This window comes from Cynocephalus volans, chromosome 12 (assembly GCF_027409185.1).
Source record: "Cynocephalus volans isolate mCynVol1 chromosome 12, mCynVol1.pri, whole genome shotgun sequence".
Classification (NCBI taxonomy): Eukaryota; Metazoa; Chordata; class Mammalia; order Dermoptera; family Cynocephalidae; genus Cynocephalus; species Cynocephalus volans.
The window spans coordinates 104551323-104565370 of record NC_084471.1 but is presented as its reverse complement, the minus strand read 5'-3'; positions in this window follow the sequence as shown (position 1 = coordinate 104565370).

The following is a 14048-nucleotide window of genomic DNA, read 5'->3' as shown; positions in this document are numbered from 1 at the left end:
TGGGTAGGATCCAGCAGTCAGTTCAATGAGACCAGTCTCCACCCCTCCCCTGCATCGCATCAAGAAGCTGAGTTAGTCAAAGAAGGAGCAGGTTAGTAGCTATTAACCAAATCAACTAAAACCATCAGCAGCACTCGAGATGGACAAAACAAAAAACAGGACAGTTCAAGGAGAGCAGGATTCCATGCGTAGAAACAGGAAATGGGCAAGTGGAGACGAGGAATCAGGTTGAGATGGGGGTTGCTGAAGACGGGCACACAATCTGGTTTTAACCACAGGAAAGACTGTAAAAATTCCTTCCCGTAACGAGAATGGGCTCAATGCCTGATACCCATTGTGGTTACTTCTGGGGATTTGTTTCCTTTTCAGACAATTTCATGGGTATTTTAAAGGAAATAAGAAAGACATTGTTCACAGCACTTCCACTCACTCTGCTTATTCCTGGAAGTTAGTGGTTCGATCTCAAATGAAACTTCTCACTAACGTTATGTCCAGTTATTTATGCTCTCTAAACAATGAATGTTTTTAGGCAAAGATTTCCTAGCCTATTCAACTAAACAAAAGAGCCTCCCCCACACAGAGACACACATTTCCATTCCGAAAGCCCTGCAGGCAGATTTGTGAAGCTTGCCATCATATGACTCATTTAGTTTTAAATTAAATTAAGGGTCCAAAAGGTAAGCACACTGTTCAGGTTATTCCAACTGATGTCCTAAACTTACAATTTCAACGATTCTCCATCCAATTGATGACTCCTACTGTAATAAAGAATTCACGAACCATGGAAACAGCTGACAAAAATAAAATAAATAAATATCACTCAGAGCTCAAAGTAAGAAAAAGCATTCACACAGTCCAGTTCCTAACTCACAAAGGGTCAACATCTGGGGGAAATTGTTAGCAAGATTTTATCAAGTCTGTAACTGCAAGGAAAAAAAAATGGGTACAAATGGTGATTTTCTAATAAAAACATACCAAGTTAAAAGGTCACAAATTTTTGGCCACTGTTAGTTGACACGCATACTATTGACATTCACATAGGCAGAGCTAATTGGGATGGCAAAATGTAACTAAAATAAAATACAGTCCTTTTTTTCTTCAACGCAGTTCTAAGGCTCCTCTCTCCTTGGGTGGGTGGATGGGGATGAATCTGATAGACTCCTTTATTCAACACACATTTATTGATCCAGTTGCCCCAGTTTTGTGAGGTTTGCTAACAATGCCCAGCTACCTGAAAGTAGGAGGGGACAAAAAAATAGATGATAGGGAAAGAACCTGAGTTAGAAATTCTCAAAGAATACTGTGAGGAAGTTTACAGAGCAAGTGTAATCATTACTGAACCATCTGATTATTCCTGGGCTTGGTAAAAAAGCAGGAACTTGAAGGGAGTTGCCAGCCTCCTCCCCACACTGGAAAACAAGGTTAGAACAAGGAATGGACCTGGTGAAGAGAAGACAGGTTCAGGACAAACAGGGGGGATAGGGCAGATATAAGTTAGAAGTCTGTTTCAAAGAGGAGACTAATAGAGTTTGAAACATTGAAAGTGGAGCAGATCTATTAGGTGTGGCATGTGTGTGCACAGCTGAAGTGGAATGGAGATGAAGGTCACTTTGGCTGAGGGATTTGGAGAAGGAAGAGATCTGGGTATTAGCAAAGCCATCAAAGGGAATGTTCTACATACTGAAGATTCTGTGTTGAATCACTGAGGAAAAGGTGAGACAATCTTGAAGCAACCTTGGTTCCAAAGTGGTATTAGGAAGGTGAGGTGGAGAAGGGGTAGTGGGGAGGTATTAAAGTTGGATTGGTATGGTCCTTACGGATGCTTGACAAATTGTCAGTGTCCATATCTAAGGATGGATAACATTACAGAGATTACAGGTGAGTATCCATCCTCAACCTATCCTTTTCCTGATGCCCCCACTGACTTGAAGGTAGATTATAGTGGCACAACTAACTTATGTAAATTTCATGAACTTAAAGTCATTGAGAAATAAAAAGGAATAATCTGATAGTAAATAAAGAAGATCGAGAAATACATTTAATCCCAACTTCTCAACTCTGGAATAGAGAGAATGAAAAAAAAAAAAAGTGATGTCCCTTGGCCATTCTTGGGTCTCCCTAGGCTTCCCCGCGACCATCACTTCAGCTCACTTGCTTTCACTGTTCCATCCCCAGCACTCTTTGCTCCCACTCTACACACCCTAAGCCATGTCATCCTCACCACACCAGTCCCAGACCAGCACTTCCAGTTGCTTACCGGTCTTTTATCTCTGGATATCCCATCAATTCTTCAAAATCATAACTGCTAAAACTAAGTCTGTGATCTTTCTGCTTCCCCCTGCTTTCATTTACATGGTCAGCCAAGCCAGAAAGTCATCTTCAAAAGCTCCACCTTCCCTTCCCTTCCTCCTCCCTCTGACACCAACTGGTAAACAAATCCCAAGGATTTCAACTAGTATGCAAATCCATGCCTTCTTTTCCAATCTGACTTCAGCAAACTTAGGACTATTTTTTCTCACCTCATCTTTCAAATGGCCTCCCAACTAGCTTCTGACTCCTCTAGAACATCCTCCACACTACCACCAGGGCAATCTCTCTAAACAACAATCTGATCCCATCATTTCCTCACTTAAAACTTTAATGACTCTCTGTGCCTACAGGATGCAACGCAAAGCCACTTAATCGGAGTCAAACTCACATATAAAAAAAAAAAAGAAAGAAAAAGAAATGCCTGCCATGCCTACCTCAGAATCACTGGGAGGATCAAATAAAAATGTATGGAGAAGCACTTGCAAAACTATAAAGCATTATCTAGTGGTCCTTAGCTTTTATGAGGTCACAGTCCCTTTGGAGAGTCTGATAAAAGCTCTGGAGTTTTCTCAAAAACACAAACAGACACATCCACTTACATGTAAAATTTGGCATCCAATTTCAGAGCATGATAGATGCTCAAAGACTATCCAGATTAAGAACTCTTACTTAGGTATTTGTTACTTTCACGTTGGTATGCAAAATTGTAGTCTGTATCATCTTGATAGTATCTCCAGCCTTGCAAACAAGCCAGCGGCTCTCCTGTGGGCAGTCTGAATATTCAAGCAGATGTCTAAAATATTCATCAGCAGGGTCACTGGGCACATAGTGAATATGAGCACAAAATTAGTACAGTAGTTAGCGTACAGACTCAGTCATTTCATTTGTGCACAGCTGTCCCTACACACAACTGTTTGAAAAGAACAGGTTATTTTGAAAACAATCAGCTGAATGGAGTAAAAAAAAACTGGCCTGTGGGCCTTCATTCTACCAGATGAAAACCAAGTGAGGTTCCTCCCTTTTCACATAGCTCATCAATGCAAAAACAGACACACTGCAGCTATTCCATAGCATCACCGTTCATTATTCATGAGTCTGGTTCTTGCAGCTGCATCTCTCATGACTTGGCTTAGGCTCCGTTTGTCTATATGTCCTTCCACATGTCTGAGCATATTTACACTGTATAGTTTAGTTCTCAAGAAAGTAGAAGGCAAAGAGTAACTCTGCACGTTTGTACAGGACACATCATGCAAAACTGCAGGGATGGAGTACTAAGGCAGCAAGTTCAAATTCTTCACCAGAAAGTGGCCTAAAATCCACATCATAAAATAGTGATCACATTTTCCTTCAGACAAATATCCAAGTTTGTGCGTCCGAGCAATGATTGAACCTTACATCAATCACAGGTAATGACACAGTAGTACCCCCCTTATCAGCAGTTTCGCTTTCTATGGTTACCCACAGTCAACCATGTGTATGTATGTATGGGAAAAAACATAGTATATGTATATAGGGTTTGGTATTATCTGTGGCTGCTGGCATCCACCTGGGATCTTGAAATGTATTTCCCGGGGATAAGGGGAGAATATGGTTCACCACCAAAGTAAAATACCACCACAAACATTTATCAGTATTTTAAACAGTAAATACATGTTCCATATCCTATAACATCACATAAATAGGGACTCTCTGTAGTAGGAAATATACATATTGAAGACAAAAATTAAACATGTTCTTAACAGAAGATTGGCCTAAAACCAATGTCAGCCCTTTAAAATAAGCATTTAATTAACTGTTTTTTGCTTGCTTTTTGAAAATTAATACTTTTGGCACATATATCTTAAGGCATATCCCTTGGAAATCTGAACTTATGTCTTTCTTTTCTCTTGATAAATTTCCAACAAGCACTCATTAGAAATCATTTCAAGGCCTTAAAATTGAGCTTTTCAAAAATACCTGCATTTCCCTATTTTGTCACGAGATGGCAATCTCGTGCACTGGTAAACCATAAAAATCATAAGCAAATCTAATTTTACCACTTTAGAGGTACAGTTCTCAAACTTCATGGTATCAGGACCATTTTAAACTTTTAAAAAATTACTGAGGACCCCAAAGAGCTTTTGTTTATGTGGGTTACATCTACTGATTTTTACCATATTAATTACAAATGAAAACTGAAAAAATTTTAAAAGATTTTTAATAATCCACTTAAAGCAATAATAAAATCATTACACGTTGACATAAATAACATCTTTGTGAAAATAACATTTTCCAAAGCAAAAAGATTAGCAAGAGGGGATTTTTTCAAATTTCTTTAATGTTTGGCTTTAATACAAGCCACCTGGATTCTCATATTTGTGTCTTCATTCAATCTGTTGTGGTATGTTGTGTTGAAATACATGAAAAAAATCCAACCTCATGCAGAAATGTAGTTGGAAAAGGGAAAAGTATTTTAATAGAACTTTTAGATTGTTATGAATATTCTACTTTGATACTATACCAAAACTCAACAAGTGTTTTCTTAATAGTTAAGTTGGATTGTGAAATCTGAAACCATCTCAAAGAACTTTTCATACTCGGTTACATTAAAATCCATTGGTCTATCTTGCTCTTACCCATGCATGACTTTTTAACATCATGCATTGGTCATTTGGAAAATATTAATTTACTGAGTTATGCAGATCTTCCAAATGTTGACACATTTCATCGTTCATTTGAAACACATTCAGTTTCAAAAAAAAAATCATATTCATTAGTATCACCACCAATCTCATCAGAAAAGTCTTTAAGTATTAGGAAGCTGTCAAGTTCACAGTGAACAATGCAAGTTTTTTAAATTGTCATTTTCACTTGAAAGCTTGAACTTGATTGCTGACAACACACACTGTCCATTGTTTCCCTTAAAATGACAGGCTCACTTTGTTTACTTTCCAGAAAATGTCTACCTAATACCCAAGTCTAAATAACCATAGTTTGTCTGTTTATTGCTCTGTCAAGAAAAAATGTTGTTCCATGAAATGCTCAGCTAGTTTAGCCTGTAATTCAATCTCACCAGCACTCTTCCTTGAGACAATCTTCATATGCAGAAGAAACGCTTCATGTGTACTTCCCCTCGTTTCACACGAACTATTTTTAAAAACATGTTCTCAGGGTCAAGATGTAATAAAATTAATAATTATTTTCATCAGGGTGATTCTTCTTAATGTGAGCATGTGGAAGTATAGAATGCAGTGACTTCTAGGACTGTCTTGTGCCACCAACTTGATTCAGTCCAAGACTAGCAGTTTTTACCCATCGTTGCTTTTGCATCATCAGTACGACACACAAAAAAGGCAAGTTACATCTTAGTTAAGTGAAAATCTTAATTACATCCTAGTTAAGTTCCATCTTAGTGTTGTGAGAATAGTTTTGATCCTATGATTCCCTGACAGAATCTTGGGAACCCTCAGGGATCAATGAACCACACTTTGAGAACAATGCTTTAGAGTTTATAAAAGACTTTCAAATATATAATTTTAGGTTATGTATCATGACTATGATTATCCCAGTTTTATAAAAAGCAAGCCTCAAGAATATTATTTATTCAAGATCACACACACTAGAAAATGGCCCAGAGGAAATTTAACTTAGGGTTTTGTTTAGTCTGTATTGTTTCCACTATATCATACTGCATAGAAAACTAAAATGGATTTATGTCAGTGTTTGAAAATAAAACTGAATGCTACATTTAGAGGAAAAGAACAAGTAGGAACTCCTACTACGGAAAAATCTCTGTTACTAGAACACTTGGTTAATGAGAACCCTTATTTAATCTCCTGATGAGCTCTTTAATTACACCTACTCCTGGTTTCCACCCTTCATAAAATTTTTAAATATATTAATTGGAACCAAAACAAGAACTCACAAAACGCCAGATTTAAGTTGTTTCCTGGTGTATATGTTCACAATTTAATCCTTTTAAAAGGATTACGAGATCTCACAGCCAGAATTAGAAGCACTGTCATTTCACAGTAGTAAGGTTGAAAATAAGTACGAGAGTTTTTCCAACTTTTTCTTAAAGAAGTAGAACATTAGTTAACGTTTTATATGGCATCTCAATAAGGAAAAAAATAAAACTGAAATTATTCTATGTGGTTGAAACAGACTGTTTTGGTATTATCAGTAGTAGCCATTAATTAAGTACTCATGATATGTTTGAATTTGTAAATTCTCCATATCTTTGAATCCTTGCACATTTCAAAAGCACCATCTTCACATTAATATTATTACCATTTCACAGATGGAAAAATTAAGGCTCAGAGAATTAATTAACTTGCCCACTAATACAACCAGTAAGAACCTGAGCTGAGTTTGAAATCAAGTCTGTCTAAGCTGGACTGACTCCAAAGATGAAGTTCTTAATTCTTGCCTCTTTTTGAGGGTTTTCAGGGCCAGCGGCTCTGATATGCACCTGCAACCAGATCCTTGATGTTCTCCAGTTGGTTTTCTACTGAGATTTAGCTGGTACAGTCAATGCTTAAAATGTATTAATTTGATGTGCTGTACACATGAAGTCTGACAGTTAACATAAATTTCATTCTTTCCATATAATTGTCTATCTTCCTAGTTTACCAACTTGCTATTCAGTTATTTCTCAATAGCAACTCTCTTTTCTTAAAACCAGGTTGCTTGTGGTTTCTTTGAATATACCACAGCTATCTTTCTCTACCATTTGGCCTGCACCCCTCCTTTCTGTGTATTGAGATCCTGCCTTCTATATTCTTATAAAGCCTTCCCCCAAGACTTAAGGCAGGCATTCTGTCTCCTTACTCTAACCTCTCTTGACTCTTTACTAATGTTCTTTCTTAATGCTATTTAACCTTTCACATACATTTGTGATATCTTCCCAACTAAGTTATATTTTTTCTTTTTTACCCTCTTTGTATTTCCCACAATTTTTCTCACAGTACTATATGTAAACGAGAGGCCCGCAAATGTTGAATTAATACACCATAAAATAGTGATAATAATGTTGTGATAATGGTTTATTAAAAATCCATTTCTTGGGGAACTTATACTAGATAAAAATGTGATGATAGGGTCATACTTATGCTTCTAGTAATAAATCATCTCAGGGATGACCAGAGAAAAACAATTATCATTACTGGACTAAGGCTGAATTTCAAGTCCTTCCAAAGAGGTAGTCTGAGAACAACATAAGCACAAAGCTAGCGGCATACTAGTTGGGCCTAAGTGGATTGTAATATGTTAGGTTGTAAAATATTGGTCTGGAAGACTGGTTCTTCTCAAGAAGTAAGTGACTGACTTGGGGGAAAGCTCACACTTCTACAAGTCTTAAGAGGAGGCAGAGAAAGAAGAGGAGAAATCGTTACCACCCTAACAGCTAACACGTGTGTAGTGTTACTATACGCTAGACACTATTTTAAGTACTTGACATACATTAACTCATTTAATACTCATAAAAACCCTAAGAGGTTGTTAACTGCATTTTATAGATGAGAAAATTAAGTCACAGAAAAATTTAAGTAATTTGCCTAAGGTTAGTTACACAGCTAGTAAGTAGTAGAGCTGGACTAAAATAAACTCATTTAAATTATTTAAATATTTGCCTAACACTAAATTACCTAGTGTTTATGTCTCAAATTTTAGAGAAATTACCATTTGGAGAAAGAATAAAAGAACTACTAATGTGTAGGCACACACCACTGTACTCTCTATTTAACCTTGAATTTATTGTCCTTTTAAAGAATATTATAATTCCTTGAACCCAAAATGTTTTCAAGAATCATAGTCATTGAAACCTTTTGAGGGCTCCTAGTGACCAATGACAGATGCTTACACGTGGGAACCACACTGTGCAGGAACCATCGTCTGTGCCTGCTTGCATAATTGGTCACAGCATCCCTACTTCAGCCTATGCTGTGGCTCAACTCTCCCTAAATACTGGGCAATTACATCTCACACTGCTTTCTCTATGAATATCCAGATTCCTTAAACTTTCTTGGTGTAAAAGTGATGAAAAAAAAAAAAAAGAAGAAGGGGTGGGGACAGTGAGTGCTAGATGCTTTGTAAGATCCCATACTTCCTACTTTAAAGAGGTTTGTTCCATGATTTTTACCATCTAAAGATGTTGCATTAAAAAAGCAAACAGTTCTAAACATATTTTTTATGAACTTTTTCTCATACCTGCTTCATAGAGGCCGCCCCCACCCTTGTGCCTCTTCACTAATTTTATATAACGCAGAATTCAGTTTTCATTTTAACACGCATTCAATCATTCAATGATGTATGGCCCTACAAGCAGCTATCTAATATCAAAGTATAGGAAATGAAGGAAAGAGCATTAAATTCAAAGTTTAATAACCAGTTGGGCAACTTTCAGCAAGTCTTTTCACCACCAATTAAAAGAATAAGTTTCCTTTCAATCTATAACACAGAATAAGTGTATTAAAGCTTTTACCAGAGTACTCAGACATGAAATCTCTTCAATTCACTACTTTTCAAGCTCAACTGAGATTTCTATTATTTTAGTTAAAAAGAGGTAGAAAAAAAAGTATTGATCCCTTTAGGTATTCTGAATTATATGTGTTTCCAATAAGATCACTAAGGTACCTCAGGTCAAACTTAAAATCAGTTTATGCATCAGGTCTGCTCTACTATGCCAGACCAGGGCATCCAAGTTATAAAAATGGGATTCCAAATTACCCAGCTGTCACAAAGCTAGCATTTCATTGTGCATCCTGAATGTGGCTGGCTCACACACAGCTCATCTCAAGTCCTCTCCAATCGTGTCTTTCTTCCTCAATGACTGAAAAAATTTTTGAGTATAGGAGTACTACATAAGATTCATATCTGTACATACCTAAAATGTTTACTAAATAAAATTAAAGGTAAAATAATATGTCGGTTTATGGTTGTATTTTTGCTTTTATGGAATTTGGGTGACTTCTGTGATTATCTTTGTTAAATCTCTGATCACAAATGCAAGCTCCATTGTTCCTGTGAGGAGACACAAATCCTTTCATGATGATGTTTTTTATGATGTGTCTTTCTAGGAACACCCTGAAAAATAGCTAGCACTGGCAGAACTAAAGAGAGTTTTTAATGATGAGGTTCACGCAGTTTCTAAAATATATTAGTTTTGGGGTGGCGCTGCAGAAAGAAAAAAAGTCAGATCATAATACATGTGGTATAATGGGATCTATTAAAAATCAAATTTCCCATAGGCTGAGAAATAAGCCACAGAACAAAATAAAACTTTCAATCCATGCAAATGGAAGAAAATAATGGTATAAAGTCTCTAAATTATAATATATTTCAAAAATATTAATATGAGTTCCCATGCCTATTTAAAAACTGGTGACATATCATACTTCAAGAAAATTAAAGTCATACTAGCTCAAATAGAAAAAGAAAATGTCCAAAGTTACCAGCTCTTAGACTCATGGAAAGATCTGCATATTCTGAACTAATTTTTTAGGTCTGTATCCTCCTAGGTCAGAGACATTATCAGCGTATTCATTCAACAAACATTTCTTGAGTATTTTTCTATGGCCAGCACTAGGTATCTTTTAGCGAGCTGGACAGGCTTATATTCTGATCAACTTAAATGGCTTCCTGCAGAGCTATAATAAAACAAAAATAAATAAAAGTTCGTAAACCATCAGTAATGACAATTAACTAGCTTTAATTAATACAAATTGAAAGCTTTAAATAGCATATTTATTCCACTTACAAAAAATTAGAGTTAAGTAGAATATAAAATAAACCACGGGAGAACCTCTATATAAACACTGCTCTCCACTGAGGAATGTGAGAACTGGAAAATTCTTTGTTTTGCAAATTTCAGTTTAAGATAACAAAGTTTACAAAGAAGCAATGTGTTTTGCTCAGCAGATAAAACATTAATCTAACTGTTGACCCAGAAATAACATATAAAATTATAAATTTGTCACATGAAAGCTTTAAGGAAACAAGCAACCTAAGTAGCTCAGAGTATTGGTAAATGGTGGATTCGGGAAAACTGTATTTACCAGTATGTGGCAGAGAATAATATAAAGATCTTTTATTTACTGTTTGTGAAGAGAGAATAAGTAGCAGAACTTCTCCTTTATCTTCTGGAGTTCAAGTTTAACACATGCTGAAATGACTGTCAACTCTAATATATGTAACTTAAGTCCCATAGCAACACAAAATTACTAATACAAACTTAGTGAATTGAGTTGCACATTATTATACAAAGTGGATCAGAATACAATTTACTTCTTTCTTGCCAGCATAAATGATTTAACATCTAATCCAATGTTCTAGGCTGAAATTTTATGAATTCATAAAAAACATGCAAACCCAATATATAAGATCTCCAGTTACGTCCATCTACAAAGCAAAAATAAATTATGCCAGCCATTTGTCATAACTGTCACTGAAAAATAAGTCACCGTAAAGACTTTAACTTACCTTAAAAATTGTGACTACATTAAAATACCTACACTCACACAGCCTTGCCATCAGGCTATAATGAGAGATTAATTTTTCTTCAGAGAAATCAGATTAAAATAATTATAGGGGAACCTAGAAACTGAATTCCAATTTGACGAACTCAAGAGTTGCATGTGTACTCTGGCCTGAATCAGTTCTAAGTAATATACCATGTAGTATCACGTTTCTAAGAGAAACCAGGAAATCCAAAAATTGCCTTTGTCCTGAAGGAGATGGAGGGAAGATAAAGAGATTCTAGGTGGAGAAACAGAGCGAGTGGAGAGAAGATAAGCTCCTTACCAATCTCTGCATCTCCAAAGCCAATGACTAGTATATGCACTTAAAGCCTAAGGCCCCAGTGACAGAAATGGCCATATGACAGGCCTTGCTATCCCAAGAATACCCTTCCCTATCTATCAAAATGCTATGTATCATCAATATCCAATTTTGTAATCTCTTGCATGGACCTGTTCCTGATTTCCCTCAGCCAAAATTTATCTTTCCAATTGATGTGCTTTTATAGTACTTTGTCCTTTTTCAAAGACATGTCTCATGTTGCATACTTTATCACAGTTAGTTTCATCTCTTAATTCTCACACTAGATTGTAAAGTTGATACAGATAAGGAAATGTTCATCCTTGTATAACGTACTATGCTTAGGTTGGCAAACTGTGCCTACTGTGTGCTCAATAAGAGTTTGTCATTTTTCAATACACAAAGCTTTATAAAGATTACAGACCTTTTAGAAGGTCAAGAGGAACATAGCAATTCTACTTCTAATAATTTACCCCAAGGAAACATTCATGAAGACATACAAAGGTTTATGTGCATGGACATTCATTATAGCATTATTCTTAATTATAATGATTATAATGGTAATAATGAAAACAATTATCTTGTATTGTGTCCTTATTTTAAGTCAAGCACTGTGAAAGCACTTTACCTGCATTATCTCACTTAATTCTGATAGCAGCCCTATAGGGTAGATATTACTATCTAAGCTCAGAGAAGTAAAGGTAATTAATTGTCCAAGGTCAAACAGCTAATAAAAGATGGGGCTAGAAACTGAGCCCAAAAGTTCAACTCCAAAGTCTATGCCCTTACATATATAGAGCTTGCCATGTGCCAAACACTATTCTAAGTACTTTAAATATCCATCCTCATTGAACCCTCACAGTAACCCTATGAGGTAAGTACCATTACCATCCCCATCTTACAAATCAGGAATCTGGGACACAAAGATCAAGAAACTCACCAACAATCTCATAGGTAAGAAGTGAAGGCACCTGGATTTAAACCTAGACAGGCTAAACTGTCTTTTCCTATTTATAAGAGCAAATGACTAGAAATGGCCTAAATATTCAGAGGCTGGTTTAAAATATCTTATGAACGTATGAAAAAAGCAGCAAAATATGAATAGCAAAAAGCCGGGGACTGTCAGTATCTCCATTTCTCCAAATTATTTTGTCAGATTATGTACATCATTTATCCTTTACTTCTACATGGAAAGCTCAAATCTCTATATGTAGTGTCTAGAAAATATAGTATAGAATAAGGAAAAATCAGTTAGGAGAAAAACCACAGGACCTCCAACCCAACCATTCCACCTATTACCTCTGTGATATTAGGCAAAACTTTAACCCCTCTAAGTCTCTTTTTCTTCTCTAACAAAAGGAGTCAAGATAGAGTTTCACTTAGCATCAATATTCTATGTAGTCTCAAGACAGCAGAGGAGACTGCTTCTGCAAGTCAACACTAAAATTTGGTAATTAATAAACAAATTAAAGTTTAAGAGTTTAAAATAAATGAAAAGTATCGATGGAGTTTTGGTAGTATTTAAGTTGTCCCCATAGAGATCCCTAAATACTCACCTGCTCCAAATGTTCACTATGCTAAATTTACATCTTGGTCTCCTTCTTGCAATGTGACTCAAGATGTAACAATGTCCACATTCAGATTTCAGCACTGATATGGACGAATGAACTTAAGTTGATCTCCCCTAATTTACCCCCATCCCTCTCTGGCTCCCCATCCCCAACCAAACTGCAAGAGTAAAATCAACTATCAGTTCTATGCGATGCATATCCAGTCCAAATCTTTGCCACTAATCTCAATCCCAAACTTCAATACCATATCTTTGCTTGTTGGATATTTCTCCTTTCACTGATGTGTTTCTAAGTCAGGTCAGCCAGACTTAAGTATCAGTCATCATTTACTCTTCCAACACCTTGATTCTCCACATGCAGCTTGTTGATAATTTCTAATACTGCTCCTATTGCATTGTGGATTAAATTTGCACAGAAGAGGTGCCACAATCACTCATTCTTTCCCCCATGACTGATACAACTAACTGATCACAGACCTCCTCCCTACACTGAGCCCAGTCATAACTTTATAATCCTTCCCATCATGGCACTCCAGGTAGCCACCACTATTGGCTGGAGTTGGTATGTGAGATGAGACTAATCCTTCATCCCTGGTCTATACGTTTTTCCCATGACTAGTCCTGCCACTCTAATAAAAACCATTTATCATACCATGACTAGACCACTATAACAGCCCTCTAGCGGGACTCTCTGATACAAGTTTCCTGGTCCATCTTTCACACTGTCTCGTTCCTGCTCAGTTATACTCAATGGATCCCCATTACCTGTCTACAAGTGAAATAAAAATATATTCCTCTTTGGATACTCCACAATTTGGCCCGAATCTTGAGTTCCAGGCCCATCTCTCACAGTTCTGCAACGTCAGAGGTTTCACACATTCTCCGGTTTTAAAACTCTTTTATCAAACACAATCTTAGGCAGAATCCCAATACATTAAACTGACCAAAACAGCACTGTCTGGGTTGAAACAGGCCCAGGCAATCCAGCAGCAGTAAAGGACTTGGCACCTTCATCTCCCCAGCAGGGGCTGAGGCTCTTGTACGGAACCACAGAGGACTGCCATCATGCTGACCAAAGAACCCCAGAGAAGCTGAATTAGATTCTTAACCAGCATTGGTTATAAGCTCTTCTGAGACTACAAAATAAACCAAGGACAGAACTAATCAAAAGAGCCCAAACACTTAAAACCGGAGTCCAGCAATACACACAGACATACCCCTCCTCATACATAAATTTAACATGATTTTCTTCTGCTCTGAAAATGTCAGTGCTCAGCAAGGGACAGGACGAGGTTAAGAGAATCTGACAGAAAGAAATGGACAGGGTTGAAAGCTGAAGTCCTGCAAGTTTATCTACACAAGCAGCACAAGTTCT